Genomic DNA, 17,497 nt, shown 5'->3' with positions numbered 1-17,497 from the left:
GGTAATTTGAATAATTTAAATGGAAAGATAACAAATTGAAATTCTTCTATAACCATGTTTCAATAATTATTTCCAGCATGTCTACCAGTTTAATTTATTTTAGATGTCATTGTCATTTTTAAACGTCCTTGTCATTTTTAATGTCATTGTCATTTTTATCATTCTGCCACGGTATTGCAAGTTGAATGCAAATATGAAACAGATCCGTGAAAGACATGCCCATTGGCAAAGTTCCCAGGAGGCTCGGCTAAACATTGGCGTCAAGAAAAGACAACGATTTAGCATCAACGCAACAGGGTGCCAACCCTCAAAATGCTTATACAAGTAAAACAATTAAAGGAGATTTCTCCAAAAAAATTCCAAATTCTGTGATGGAAAAAAATGTTCTGTTCCATTCCTATTATGAAGTATTTAAGTATTGAAATCAATGTTAGTAACAATTTCATAATAGTATACAACTAAAATGTTTGCTTTTACTTAATAATACATAAAGTAACAAATGCTTTTAAAGTATTTTGACATTTTTTATCAACACATCAAAGTAAATGCGATATAAAAAAAACCTGTTTTAGACCAGTCCCTTTAAGACCTTCCTAATTCCAAGGAAGTTATAAACTAATAATGTATGGTATCTATTTCAAAATTGAAGATGAAATTTACCAAAACAATCTGATAACCAGATCAGTTTCATCAAGATCATCCACTTTATTATTACTTAGCAGACACAAGTTACAATATAAAAATCAAATCATAATATAATCATAAATTTATCACCAAGCATTGTTTTTTATTTTTAATAAAAATATAATGACACATTTTTGTTATTATCAAGTTGTTTTTTCCCCTAAAATATATCTCTTTATAAAAGTTTGAGTGCATTTATCTAAATGTCTCGGTCTTTATTTTGTGCTGTGAATTGAACATATATTTTGTAATGAAATACCAAGGCAGTGAAGTGGCTAACACCTACAGGCAGTACAGTGTAATACGTCCCACCAACATAGGCTCAGATGATAAACAAATAACGCCCTTGTCGCAACCCACTACTCTTAATTAATTTATTCTACGATGACCTGAAGTGAACCTTAGTGGTAGCCGAAGAAGTCGCATCACGGGTGAGCCTGATTAACGCCCTGGGGCTATGACACCTCCTGCTCTTCCTGCCTGTGCAAATAGTCTCCTTATCTCGCAATTGCTCACAAAAACTGTGCTTTCTCTACAGTTACAATTAACCCCATTTACCTACTGCGGGACTCCAATTTGTCCAAAGAAAAACGGCCGCTCCGCACGTCTATTCTCGGTGTGCTTGTCAAAACCGTAAGCTATGTGTTATGTTACAGTTTCTGAAACTACTTGTGAAAACATGCAATTGCCAACAGCGTTTACATGAAATTTGTTTCCTTTCCACTGCTCATCTTCTCGTGTCCGACGCAAATTTTCGCAAATACTCGATACGCCTTAAATTTAAACAAATTTTACTCGCTGTAGGTGAAAATTATTAGATTGTCACGGAGGAAACGCAAGAGACAAAAACTGATATATGAGTTTGTGAAATATTTTTATCAAATTATTGCACCTGACATAACAGTGTTTGTAAAATAGCGGAAGACGTCCAACTATTGAACGAAAATTGACAGAAACTTGGAAATGATTGTAATGAAGCCAATTAAATTAAAAGGGCAAACATGAAGCAAAATAGAAAGAAAAAAAAATATTAAAAACATTAATATTTGCAAGGTTAAAATGGAAAACTGAAATTAATACCTAATTGGCAATGAATTAAAATATATCTATCAAAATTAATTTTTATGAAAATCTATGACTAAACTGATCTAATTAAATTAAAAATAACAGTACCTTACACATAATTTAGAAACAGGAGTATGAATTACAACTAAGAATTACGTTATTTTAATTGTATCTCTCACGTCAAAGAGGAGAGTTATTGGCTTGACATGAAATATAACATTAAAAACTAGTTATACAAAATATATTAAAATAAATAGCTAAAACTATAGAATATAAATATTAATATTTACAATTGGATGTTTTTTATTTTAAAAATACAAGCATCGTTAATTAGAAAATAAATAATTACATCTTTGAAAAGATGTTTTATTAATTGTTCAATACCATTTAAAAAAATGTTTTTTAATCAGATGTATTATTGTCCGACTGAAAAGTATATATATATTTTTATCTGTTGAATAGGCCATTCTAATGCCACATAATTATTATTCACTGTGACCAAAAAATTGGATTAAACAAAAAATCACTTGTCCAAAAACCATAATTGGTTAAACCGTTTATTTTTCAACCAAAATAAGGAATTTTTTCAGCAAAATTGAATATTTATTAACACTTTTTGACATTTTTATTTGTCATGTTTTGGGGAAAATACATATTCAATATTTTGTGAATAGACCTTTAATACTAGAATAGACTTTTTAATAGTCATTATTTTAGTTTAACAAACTTTTAGAAATAAAGCAATCCACCTGGGAAATATCACCTGTTGTTTTTAAAATGAGACGGAGTAGACAGGAAGATAATGTGTGACAATTAATTAAGAGATAATTAACGATTATGAAGAGCTGGACACTTAACAAGGGCCATGATAGGCAGATGAATACATGTTTCAGATTAAATAGAGCTGCATGGCGCAAAGTAAGAAACCAGGCTTTTGTATGAGATGGCACAAGTCCGAAGCCTGCTTGTGCATGATAAGCAGATGAAGACATGTTTTAGATTAACTTCAGAGAGATTGCACAATTGTTGTATGTAAATTCAAGAACATTTTATTGTTGTAATTTGTTTCATTATAATCCTTTTTTATATGTTTTTGAACATGAACTTGTTTTTATAGCATGTACCTTTTTGAGTAATTTTAAACAAGAAATATTTCTTTCAAAAAACGGAGCAAAACTGAAATAAATTTGAACTAACATAAGCTTGGAATTTTGTTTAATATTTAGCGTTAATTGTACAGTCATGTATACTTACTGTATTGAATGTAAATGAAACATTCTGAAAACTTGAAAAATGAATGTAATTCATTTCAAATGTTAATAAATTGTTGATGAACTTTATCGTTTGTCATCATTTGAATGGAAAACAATTGTGAAAACAAATAACAGGCCATCATAACTGATATTGTAATATCTAATTAGATCTATTCAAAGAAAATCTTGGCTGAAAATACTCGACGATAGCAATGTATGCACCTGGGACAAATCTATTGATTGATCATATCCTACGATTAAAAGGAATGACCTAAAACAGCCTGAGAATCCAACCCAGATTTCGCAAAAAGCACATCATCAGTCGTTGATACAAGAATGGCCGTGACTTATGATTGATAGACAGGAAGAGGGGTGTGGCCTGAGAACATTTCCCCTCCCAAATGTTAACCAGACGTTAACAACCAGATAGATTTCCTGACTTCCAAGTCACATTTAACACATTCTAAATGATTTATTTTCATTCAATTTGCTTATCAAAAATCAAGAACAAAAATTGAATTTATAATACTATGCCTTATTATTAAATGAATGACATTGTCGTCAAGTAAAGTACCCTGGCGCCAATGTGCTTTAAAGTTAAATTTAAAATCATATCATTATTAAAGTTTGCTGTCCTGATAGCAAGACAATATAGTCATATGGGACATCATATATTAAGTGTTAATTATTCTGATAATTTCACAATTTAGACACAAATATTCAACAATAAGAAAATAATTGAATACATCAATTTAAATTTTGATGCTACATTTAGTATTTGTAATGAAAAAAGTAGAGAATGGTATGGAATTATTAAGGAAATTTATAATTTTATCCTTATACAATAAACAACAAAACAACAAACAACGAAAAATGACTTATAAATTTATTTCAAATAAACATATTGAGAATTCACAAGAATAAGTACAGTATCAAAAAATCAGTCTATCAAAATCAATCTATTTTTTGGGAACTTAATGAGTTTCAATTTTTTTTTAAATTTTTTTTTTACAACTCTAAACTTAAAACAATTATTGTCTTTTTAATTCTATCAATTAATCTATCAATGAATTATATTATTCAATGTGATACAGAGTTTTCATTTAAACAAATTTTTAAAAAACAAGTTATATAGTTCTGTATCAGCTTAGTAATGTAGGTCTCTATTTTACAACTTATCTAAAGCCAGATAGTAAAGCCACCCCAGTTAAAAAGCAATCAACAAAAACCCCTTACTCTACTCATAATATAAAAAAAAATCAACAGGTCTTCATAAAACCTAAAGTATCTTTCTCTGAAATAAACATTTGAGCCAATAATCCAAGCAAAATCCAACAATATGAACATAAGCTTTAACACTAGTACGTTATATAAATTTTAGAATAAAGTCAAAGATGGTCTTTAGAAGCAATATGTGCTTAATATATGCAGCAAGGAAGAGAAGTATTAAGAGTGGGTGTTAGGTGGTTATAGTTATAGTTAGGTGGGAAGAAGAGGGGTGGAGGATGGCGAACAGTATTTTTATGTACCCAGAGGTGTCTTGGGCGAGTGCTGTAAAAAACTTTGTGAAAAAATTTAAAAAAAATTTAGACTGGGTGAAGATTTTGAAGGTGGGTGTTCGCACCCAAATCACAATTACACATATGGCTATGGGCTGTACCATTTATGGACAATGAATTTTCTATATTTCGAGCATATCTCGCTCTTCTCGGAGAATAGGGCATTTGTCAGTTTATCCAGGTAAGCTAAGCACAAAATAGGTAATCTATTATCGTATGGGTAAATTGGACATCAATGATTTTAGGAAATATATTAAAATAGCTATGAATAAAAAAAAATTATTATCATTACGATAAATCATGATAAAAAATTATTAATCAAAAACTATTAATAATGATTATGAATGAAACACAAAATGTGTTACATCACAACATGTTAATGAAATCATGTTCGTAAAACAAAATCCGACTAATTATTGCTCTTTAAATCGTTGACTAGAAGCCAAAACCTAACATGTTATTTTACGTGTCTATGCACGACTTTCGCACCTCGTCATTATGTTTTGACAACATTCTTTACACCTATGAAACTTAGAGAACCTGCAAGTCATCTTGAAGAACATAAGCTAGAGAATGATAAATAAAAATGGCTTACTCATAATCTCCTAGCGAAAAAATGTCAAATCATTAAAGAATAATTTCCAAGGATAAACATAAATTATAAAATGTTAACAAATATTCATATAAAATTCTTGATTTGGTCAGTTTTATTTATTTTTTTTTTATTTTAAATAATTTACGAATGAAAATTAATATATCACGTAGATTGACGTTTAATTATAAATGTTTAATTATATAATTTCATCATAAAAAAGAACAACATCTAAGACATGGATATTCAATAGTTAAAATGTAAAGAGAGAGAGAGAATCAAAGAATTCAAAATTTAGATTTTTAACAGAATGTTAAAACATAAAGAAAAAAGGCAACAAATGAAAATTAGAGAAAATATTTATGGAAAAATATAGAAAACAGTAATATATTTAGGCATAGATTAAAAGGGCAAACAACATTTTAAAAAAATAAAAGATTATGTGGAGAAAAGAAAAGGACAAAACAAAAAAAAAGTAAAATATGGATGACATTATAAATGGGTTATGTCATGAGAAGTTAAAATCAGTTTATATCATGTCATATCTTTATGAAATATTCTACAAGTTTGTAAATATTTTTATTAACTTTACTTGTAACCAAATTCTAAATAGTTTTAAAATAGACACAGTTACCTTCAAAAGAAGATTGTTTTCATATGAATACCAAAGAGTTTGTTTACGAATTCAGCCGCGCTTCATTTGATCCGACAAGATACATTCCACTATCATCAAATCTGGATACCAATTTGAAAGATGATATAGAGATGATCATTTAATTGACAGGCGCCAAGAAAAGTGTCCGTTTTCACCTATTTCTCAACTTTTGCAATTATCTCGTTAGCTAAATGCTGTTATCTATCCGCCAGTTTTACATTTCAAGACATTCTTGTCAATTAATTGTAGAGGTGTACTTTGTCGAAAGCATACATTGCCCCAGACTTTAACATCGCGTCTGTCAACAAACTTTTTGCGAGTTAATTTGGACAATTTATCGCATAATCTAGAGATATTTTGCAACATTCGATGTTCTCCAAACATTTCAGCCTAATTTGAGGTGTCCCAGTGGATGTGAGGCTGTACTTTTGAGATAATTTTCTAAGATAGAATTTTTGAATAACGCCTAATTCATACGGCTTACATTTCAAATTGTTATAACTAAGGATATTTTGGCAAAAAAAGTTATTTAATTTGAAATCAACATATACTAGATTAAGGAACCATATAAAATCACAAAAAAAAATTAGTAGTCTATGTTACCCACAATCGTCTAATCAAATGACAGAAATTTATTTAGGAGTTATATTATACACTTTATTTTTATGTATACTTTAAACATTACCAACGAATGAAATATATTATAGTTAATGAAATTTGATTTCTAAAATTGCCAATACAGAAAAGCAAGAACAAATACATAAAAAATCGCATTACTTTTAACAAATAAAATTACATTAAATTTATTTCATTAAACTTGTTTTGTTTAGAATGTGTATTCAATTTTAAACATTAAGTTAAAGTTCAGGTTATAATTAGAAAACCGGCAGCGTGCGGTGAAGTATAATCGCAAAATGGAAAAATGGACCAGACAATAACTCGTAAAAATCATAACTCTTATAAATCATTAATCATTTTCTTCATTATCTAATTCAATTTCATAAAGGGGCAAGGTCAAATAAAATTTTAATCCACTTAACACTTCGCTTTGGTCAATGTTCAGTTCGTATCAATTTCTTAGTTTTTTCCTGCCTTAATTAATAGTCATTAACACCTATTTGCTCATAACTTGAGGAAGGGACATCGGAGATGCGCTCGTTTCATGATAAGAATATTTCAACAAAGTTTAAGTTGTCACTCATAGGTATAATTGTTTGGATAACAATTTACCCAGATTTCAATAGCACTCACTGTAACGCAAATAAATTGAATGTGCTAAAAATAACTCAATATCACATGGTCAAACAAATCACATGGTATAATATCGATACACGTTGAATAATATTATAGCATGCGTGTTGACCTTTTACTAACGTGACCTCTACATACCAGACATAATGATTTTCACATAAAAGAATGACAATGAATTATAATCACAAGACAAATTGTGAACTTATAATTTTTATCCCCAACCGCAAATATCAAACGCCGATCGCAAAGAGTACAAAATGATTTTATTTTGTTTCTTGGTATAAACATTCATAAAATCAACAGCTGTATTAAAGCAATAGAATAAAATTCCACCTTACATTGTTTTTTCAAAGAAATTATGACATTAATAATTATAATTAAATTTGAAAAGAACGAAAAAAGTTAAGCGAATTACCTCCTTGACCTTACACACTCTTGCGGCATTAAGTCAACTAGTATTTATCTGAATACTTTAAAACTAAAACCAATATACCAAATAATTACTCCTAATTACTGTACAATAATTTTGCGTAATTATTCTTCGGATCAACAAATAATTGATTTAAAATTTAGTAATAGTACTCTGACCACAGCTCACCGCTAACCCTCCCCTTCCCTACAAGCCCCTATCAAAACCTCTAATATGCAGCTTTAGTTTACGACTAGAAATTAGAAATGTTTATTCACTGTGTGCATGTGGGGACATTGTTGTATGTTTTCTCATTCGATTCTTCAACAATTTTCTATTTGATTCCTCAACAGTTTTCGCGGATTCTTGGTCAACATGATGACCAACGACAAAATATACGCAGATCCTACCTAGATCCTAGGCAAATCGAAAGCTGGCTATTGATAAATATCGGCCTGATACTTGTGAACTAAATCTACCTGTAATTTCTATAGATATCCTTGAAATACATATTAATACAGTAAATTAAATTTACCTGTGGAATTAAAAACCGACATTGTCATTGTTAATTTTTGCAATTTTTTTTCACTTTGCCCTTCAAATCAATTCTTATCGAGCAAAGATGGAAATATTAAATATGAGTTGTAATTTTTATTTAATTGCTAGTAATTGGCTATTTCCTATCGCCTTTCATTATCTGAATTTCAAGAATGTAATTGCTACAATTGTATATTTATTTGTTGCCATTTTTCTTTTAAACAAAAAATTTGTATTTATTTATTATTTATTTTCAAAACACAGATATAAAAAGCAAAGAAAGACCAAAACAGGTGCTAAACACTATCCTTTGGTGAACCAGAAACAAACAAATAAAAACAAACTATCATGATCTACAATTACAACATCTAAAAAAATTGACCAATTGAAAATATTTCAACATAAAAAGAAATTGACAAAAAATAGGACATGCTATAGATAAATTTAATATGAGAATATCACACTTTTTATAAAGTTGCCATACTTGATACAAAATAACATGTAATGTTATATTATTTATTATGAAATTGTTTCCATTATCAATCATCATTTTTGTATGGTTTTTATTGTGATTTAAAAATAAATCAGTAAATAAATAAATGTATCACAACAATCACTTTTAGAACAGTGGCAACATACTTAAATAAGTGGTGCAGTCAAATCTGGAAACTTAAGCTACACAAAATAAAAATATTATATCACCAAACAAGTCAAACAAATAAGAATTTAACACACACAGAAATTAAATTTAAAAAAAAAATTAAATAAATAAATAAAAACAATGAATAAAAAAATAAATAAAAAAATAATTGTAATATAATAAATAATAAAATAATTCATCATAAACAATTTAAAACTATAGCCTACAGTAGACATTCGTAGATAAAAACAACAAAGGTGGACAACAATCTGCTCGTCTCACATGAGGTGAGCCTCAAAACGGACAGGTGATATCAACAGAAGATGCGGTTGCGTCTGACGGCCAGCTTATATTCTGAGAAAACCATAAAGATAGGATTCCCAAGGCCTTGTTTCTTCAGCTATGTTGGTTATAGGTTTAGAAGACAAGGGCTTATTTTAAGTTTTGACCTATCACAATCAAGTCTTTTGGATATGGTTGGCTGGCTTAGAATGTAACTAAAGATTGTAGACTTTAAAGTAAAACAATACATAAGTTGTAATAATGTAAAAGGTGTTCTGTATGAATCAGAATAAAAACTGAGGTTCACAAAGTTTTACTTTTGATAAAGTACAGTGGGTTACACAAAGAATTGTATTCACCTTATCATAAACTTTGGTTTCATATATAATTTTTTTTAATGCTTTCTAGGCTAATATTTGAACTAAAATGCCATGACATAATAAATATCATAAATAAAATTTCTAATACAATAAAATTATACTGCACACATGTTCTTTAAAAATGTATTCATTTGTAGAACATTAAAAATAAATGAAACTAAATTTTAAAACATTGTAAATTGAATTCATAAATAAAATATGACATTACTGTTTTATCATGGACAAACATTATGTTGGTAAATTTTTCATAGTTTTGTTCTATTTATATGTTCTCTATCTAAATTTTTTAAATTTTTGTTCTCATAGTAAATAAAATGCTTCATTTAAAATTGTCTTATGTTGTTTCTTCCTTAATCAGAAAATTTCAGTCCTCCTTATATTAATAAAGTATAGACAAAACAACTGAAATTAAGTTTTGACAATGAAATTAACCTTAGCACTGTCTGACATTTTTGGAAAAAAAAAACTGTGATATCACTTAAGCCTCTCAAAAATTAAATCTATTTTAAACTAAAATGATAGAAAAAATAAAATATGACACCATCACTGTCATCATTATTAATTAAATTTGATATTAATACTGAATTGATGGCAAGTAATCGTATCAATTATATTTAATCTTGAATAATTAGTGTCACCTTCGTGCTAATTTCAAGCCTTCCTCATCAAACATCTCATCGGAAGCATTTCAGCAGTATCTATAGCAGATATAGGGTACGAAACCTGCCAAGCGCCATGTATTCTTAATCTGGCTGCTTAGGTTCAGGTTTCCCTGAGGTAAGTCTGACAAAGCTGTGATCAAGTTGCTATTAATACATTGTATACATTCACATCGTGCAAGACATGACAAACATTAACAGAAAAAAAGCATTGAATATTCATCCATCCTTAAGTTTATAATTTCTTATATTTTAGAAGATTTATAGAAATTAGTACATCGGGTGCTGTATAGACAAGAGATAGATGGTGTAATGATAATCGGACTAGCATGTGATAGGCATGGGTTCGAGCCCGTCTGCGCCTTATTAAATGTATCCTAAAGCTAGATACTTCACTAATATTGCTTCCTCCTTCAGATGGGACGTAAAGTTGGTCCTGTGTACATACAGTACTGTTTACATTAAAAGAATTTGTTACACTTTGAAAATAGGGGATCGTCGCCCATTGTGCTGGTCAGCCTAGTCTTTGTTTATATGAAAAAACATATGTTCAACTTGAAAAGCTTATCATTCAAATGCATTGGGAAAATGTATATATATTTCCTTTCTTATTATTGAATGTGATCTTTTTAATAAAGTACTGTATATCAATTATTAAACTACTTTCTTTTATCATAAATTATATTATTTTGGTATTCTTAAATCAAAAGTACTCGATGCTAAATTACTTGAATATAAAACATAAACTAGATATAACCTAGCAAATTACATATAATAAAAAAAACAACCAACGAGACATGAAAACGCTACTAAAGACATATAAATAAGACGTGCTAGAAATAAACTATTATGATTGGTCGAGTGATGTCACATGTTAATTACTACTTTAGACATGGCATTATCCTATGATTCATTGGTAAACATGATTTCTATGACAACAACTTGTAAATTAAGAATCTCGAAAGACACCGTTGAGAACGAATCTGTCGCGTACAGCAAATGCCGGACATATAAAAGTTGTCAAATCAGCCGTTTGACTACCAATATCAATTTTATTATATAAATCAACAGTCAAATTTCTGATTGCAAATAAAAATAAATCTATCAGACTAGCTCTGGTTATGTGGGACGACGATGTCGAGAAAACTTTTAGAAGGCTGAGATATTCGACATAAATTCCAACATACGGGTTATCTACAGTTATTGCCAATCTATGATTCCATATAATTCCGATACTTTTCTTCAGATGCGATTTAAACAAAATTTTAGCAATTAAATCAATTTAATAGAGTTTCAACTGATTCTATAATCACACAATAATATCTACAGTTTAATTAACTCGGATACAATAAATCAGGTTTTTCTTCATTGGTTCATTAATAGTAGAATTATTAGAAATTATTTTGAGAATCATACTGTTATAATTATTCTCTTAAAAATTAAAACCAGATAACAATAATTCATCTTGTTGATAACATGAACTTGACATTAATGACTAAATCTTTAATTAGTAAATACAAAAATAAAAATACAAATAAGTCAATTATAAATATTATTGATAAAAATGAAAAAAAAGTTTCCAAACATTTATTGGAATAATTTGATTGTGTTGATTTTGTTTAAATGAAAATGAGAATTTTTTTTTTTCAATTCAATTTCCATTTATATTTTTGGTTGAAACTTGAAAAATAATTTATAGGAATAATTTGATTGTGAGGATTTACGTTTTAAAATCTTTTTGTTTTTTTAAGAATGTTTAATTACATAAGAAACAAATAACAATGAAAGAATCTAAAAAACCCAGGCCCTAACAAAATTCTTCATCTTATTGCCTTGTTTGAGGCAGACCTAGTTCTTTAGAGGTAACCTACATATTAAGGAGTGTGTCTGAAGTGAGGTTGATGCTCTAACCCTGCTAAGCCAGAAAACGCTGCGCACATTAGCGACGATTAATAGCATAATACGCAGAAAACCATCGTAAGACTCAAAAATCAATAAACGTAGCTTGCTTGTCATAATTCATACGTCCCACCAGTAGCATCGCGCCGTCGTTAATAACATATGTGTCTTAATCTCCTATGACAAGTTTTCTCTCTCGATCATTTTTTACCTTGCTATGAAACTCGCGCACTATTCCAGGCCTTTTACAAAGTGATTTTCAAATTCCGTCGGGAGTGTGCACGGAATCAATAACTATCTATCACGCTTCCACTTAGATATGATTTCCGTTTCACTCACGTTGACGTATTCAGATGTAGTTCTAGTTTTCTGTTTGGATGGATACACTCTGATTGATTCCCGAGTTAAACGGTTCATCTCACAAAACTATGTAATTACTTGGAAAATAATTTTAGCATTGTTACACTACAGATGTAATGTTTTCTCGTGAGGTAATCATGCATCATAAATGATTATACACAATCAATAAGGCGCCACGGTAGATCATTGCTCATTTAGCAACAACATGTAATGATCAACGTTGTAATCACTAAACACATAAAGGTATGGCAACGAATGCCGCGTGGTGAATCAAGAACGCGTCAAATGTCAATCAGTGACACCTTTTTGATCATCTTAACGCTAATGTGTAATGTGCGTGGATGTAGATACAAATATCTGGGATGAGATCAACTGTTCTTTAGAGAGAAATGTAACACCATGTTAACAATGAACGAAAGCATATCCATAAATCAACAGAATAAAACAATTGGATAATCCTGAAATTTTCAATATAAAAATATACAATTTCTTAGCATGATTTTATTGGCCTATTATGCCATAGATCATAAATTCAAGCAATATTTAACCGATAACTACAGCAATAAAGTAAAAAGGCGTTTATCCCCTGGTAATCATTAATCTTTATATGCAATTATTTATTTGTAATCATAAGTGATTGTTTCAGAAAAAAAAACACATGGATCTCAAAATTCAAAAGTGTTAATTTATTTAGTTTCCAATTTTGTTTATTAAACATAATAATTTTTTTATCATTTACTGTATTTTGTATTTTAAAATTTAATTTCATTTTAGAAGTGGAAAATTTGTAATTTGAATGTATAATTTTCTCATTAACTACATCAGAACCTACAGTAAGTACTGAAAATGTATACAATATGAAAAAAATGTTCATTCCTTTAAAAAACATCCTTTTGAAAATTCCATTCCTTCAAATAAGGAACTATTTGACTACATTATTTGAGATTAAACAAAAAACAAATAAAAATACTATAATGGACAGAAACCGAATATAGGGTATATAGAGGACTTAGATGGTAGTTATTGCTGGAGTATTTCAGGTTTTTCTAAAATTATCATTGTTTTTTTAAAACGATTATCTCACAAAACTTGCTGCTCTCTCACGAAATTACCCGCGAGACAGACGCAAGGTACTTACGAAAAGGGCAGGTTCTCGTTGATGTTATCAGCATCAAGAAATACTGCTTCTCATCAAAGTGATTTTACCATCGGATATGTTGTGGAGTCGTAAGAGATTTTCAGTGCAGTTTTACGACTCGCAAATGAGCACGTTGTCAAACGTTGATGACGATTTGTCCAAATCGTAATAAAATGGAACACAGTTTTATATAACCCACATATTTTTTATGATTTGTGTGTAATATTGTGCAATAAAAATGCAGGATTAGGTTTAAAGAATATTCTATTAAAAGTTTTTACATTATCTAAAATCTGATACCAAATAATGTAGAAATTCTATTTTTATCAAAGATTCATTGAAAATAAATGAAGTTCTAAACCTATTAATTTTATTAGGCTCAATGCTGTTACTTCTATGTGAATTGTCCCCCTCCCACTATCTACCTAAAATATTATAATAATATTTTATTCATTTTTTTGTAATCTTGTGATAACTTTTCATAGCTTTTAGTTTCACAAAAAAATTTGTTGTTGAACATGATTTTATTATTATATACGGTAACACATTACTATTTTATAAAAAAATGTTCACATACCCTTCTCCATTCAAATAAATAGTTTTATCAGTCAACAATTTTGAAGGAATAACTTGTTTTCAATTAAAAACAATTACACAATTGCTGTTCATTGGTGTTTAAACGGCAACTAGATTTTTGTAAATGTTATAATGTTATCTGTATGTATATAAAACTTAGCTTTTGATATATTTTTGTGTATTTTGTTGCAATCTTCTGAATTTGTATAGTATATTTTTTATATTTCATGCCAGTTTCAAATGCATTTCCATTTTATATTACTATAGACAATAAACTAATATCAGTATCAGTATAATATCGTTTATGTACAATTACAATTATGTACCACACAAGAAATCCTCTCATCAAAACAATTCCTGAGTTTTTTTTCTCCTCTTATAGCTACTCTTGTATTAGAAATTGAAACAATTTTTCCGAACCCTATTTAAAAATGAAATTCTATGTGATCACTGATAAACCTTTGATGTAATTCCACTAAGAGGTGGCCAAACAGATCATAATGATGGTATTTTTATAGAAAGTTGTATGACAACAGCTGATTTATACCCTTCCCTTCCAAGGTACTCCTCAGAGGACGGTATTACAACTAGACAAATTGAACTCAGCCTAGATGTACTGCAGCAGCAAATACGCATTATTCATTCCATACCTGTGTCAAACCATTTAAACATGTGTTAACTTAAAATTTACCACTATCTTCACTAAAATGACAGTAACAGTGCAAATGAGGTTAGAGAGTTTAAGTCTGCCTGTCATACTGAGAGTGTGATGCAATCTGTTACCATTTTTATTTTCATAAATAAAACTTTATTTAAAACAGTATTTTTAATATTTCAGCTGAAGATTTATAAATAAGATTATAAATAATGTCAAAATCAAACTTAAATTGTACTGATATAATTTAATATCTGCTAATAAAGAATGTAAGCATATATCCAGTAACAAAATTCTGAGTTTGAATTTGTAATATTGGCAGTGACTTATTTTTAACTGGGTGGGGTTAACTTAAAATTCTGTCCTTTGTGTACTATATATCTCAAAATATGAGAAAATAAACGAAAATGATATTGTTCCTCATAATATTTGTCTATTTATACCAAGCTTGCCTGTATAATGATAGGATGTCCCCACAAGAGAATGCAATTTGCTGAATGTTCCATTATTGGGTAGGGGCGTTCAACTAAAATTTAATTTTATATCTCACTTCAGAGAGAAGGGCTAATGTCGGTTTATCCAGGTAAGCTGCAGTGACTCTATAGACACCACATCACAGTAGGCTTTCACTGAGTGGTTTAGAGTACCTACCTAACTTTACCTTTCCATTATGTCTATATTATATTTATGCTTTGTTCAATTCTTTCTTCAAAAGTGGTCTTTTAAACTACAAAAAACTTTAAATATCACATATTAGCTGAGGGGGAGTGCATAAATAACTCATAACATATTTGCACGTGTGCAAACTATGCTATAATGTGTAACAGGATCTATATAGTTGAATGTTCTAATAGCGATTGTTATGCTGACTTTTGTTGACAGTCAGAAAGGTAAAACATGCAATTGCATATCTTAAAGTAACATTACACTAATCTGGAGTAGACAAGGAATAAATCACCTGAGTAAAAGATCGCCAGAAAGGGGGTCAGGTGTAACACCCCCTGAAAGACTGCTAGGGGTGTTTATTCATGGTAGTTACTCCAAAGATATGTTGGATGGTGTTAGCAGATGATTTGTTGACTGTCTAACATAGATGGGAGGCATTCAAAACCATTGAAATATAGCTAGCCTATGGGAACCTATGCCATATATTTAATAAATTATGACAAGCAACCAGTATTTATTACTGTATGTACGTTTTATTTGAGGTGTCCGAGGAAAGAGTAGACAAGCATAAATATTTTTATTAGAAATGATTTTACAATTCTGGAATGTTGATGTAAACAATGGGTCTGATTCTTTCAATTTATAGCTTATGAATTATTTTTTGAGCTAAAGTGAGAAAAATTACTTGTAATGTAGTAATTGTGAATGCAAATAATGTCCTGCACCGTTTATTTATTATATTGTTTATATGTTCTTAAACTGAAAAATGAGATCAGTACTAACATTCTTGGTGTCAATAACCGTAATTTCACATACCCTAGTATCATGTTGAATTCCTTCATGTATAAGTATTTTTTATCATAGTTTTTATTTTTATTATATTATTAACTTATTATTATATTACATATATATGGTTTTTTTTCATTTAATTGTCATATATAAAGATGTATTGATTTTCCATGTTGAATTTCTTCATAAATATTTTTTTTATCATATCATAATATTGTATATATAGTTAACTTATTGTTAAAAAGTGGAATATAATATTTATTAATTTTGTTCTATTTCAACATACATAATAAGAAAAATCATGGAATCTGTAAATACAAAAATTGATTGAGTATGTCAATTTATATAAAAGTTTGTTTAGGAAAAAAATATATATACATCTGCCAAAAAATCCTATTTTGTTGAAATCATGCACAGAATTTAGAAAACAGATGAAACCAAAAATGAATAATTGATTTTCAAGACAGGAGGGGGTCTCAATATAAAACAATGTTAAACATGTGTTTTATAAATTGTTAGATAGATAGGTAGAAGTATTTAACTAGATGCAATTACAATCAATTTTCAATGCAATAAAGGTTACGACCCACCATCTCAATACACATCTTCTTTCAATTATACAAATAACATTCAACTTGTGAATGAGTGAGTAAATATTTATTAATAATGAAGTACATCTTCAATTTCCGTTTTAACTAGTAACCACAGTAATTGAACTTTCTACCATCTGAAGCCCTTGAAGACATGATGAGCATCTTAACAGAGACCCCATTCAGATACATCAATTTCATCTGCTTTTGGTTACAAGTGTAAAACAACAACCCCAAACTGGTAATTGTATAGACAAGCTGGACCCATGGAGCAAAACTTGCAAATTATACAAAAGAAGTTACAATAGAAGAGGAGTAACGTTTTGTGTAAAAAAAGTCAAGGTATCATGTACAACAAAAAAAAGTCCACAGTGGGTGGGTCTCTGGGTATGTAATAAAATACAGAGATTGTTTGAGGGGAAGGGGAATTGTCTGTGAGTTGCAAGATGGAAAGTTGTCAGTGAGTTGTCATTTGAAAATGGGAGTTATAAGTTAGCAATGAGAGGTGTAGGTTCGAGAATTCCAAATGAAAATATGCCTACGTACCATGCACATTTCAGTAAAGTACAGTACGGGTTACTCTGGTAAATGTTTACAAAAATACCACAAACTCTTCTAAGAAACAACATTTTTAAAAACTAAATATGCGTGAAATTGTAGGAATGATTTAATTGTTATCTCCCAGGAGTGCTAGAAAAGTGCAGTTACCTGAAAGTCCACAAGTCTCTAGTGCAGTTAGCTACTGCAGTTAAACAACCAAGTTATAGAAAAGATAATTGTTCGTACAAAAATAACATACATTTTAGAACATACTTTTTTATAAAAAAAACAAAAGAAAAGCAGGAAAGAAATGTTACC

The 17,497-nt window shown here is 29.3% G+C and overlaps 1 protein-coding gene across 1 annotated transcript in view; it reads right to left on the bottom strand.

Annotated features, from left to right (window-relative positions):
• Positions 1 to 17,497, bottom strand: part of LOC144858932 (histone-lysine N-methyltransferase MECOM-like) — a 130,405-nt gene that overhangs the window by 79,034 nt on the left and 33,874 nt on the right. The window lies entirely within an intron of this gene.

This window comes from Antedon bifida, chromosome 2, assembly GCF_963402885.1.
Source record: "Antedon bifida chromosome 2, ecAntBifi1.1, whole genome shotgun sequence".
NCBI lineage: Eukaryota > Metazoa > Echinodermata > Crinoidea > Comatulida > Antedonidae > Antedon > Antedon bifida.
This window is presented reverse-complemented; position numbering and strand designations above follow the sequence as displayed.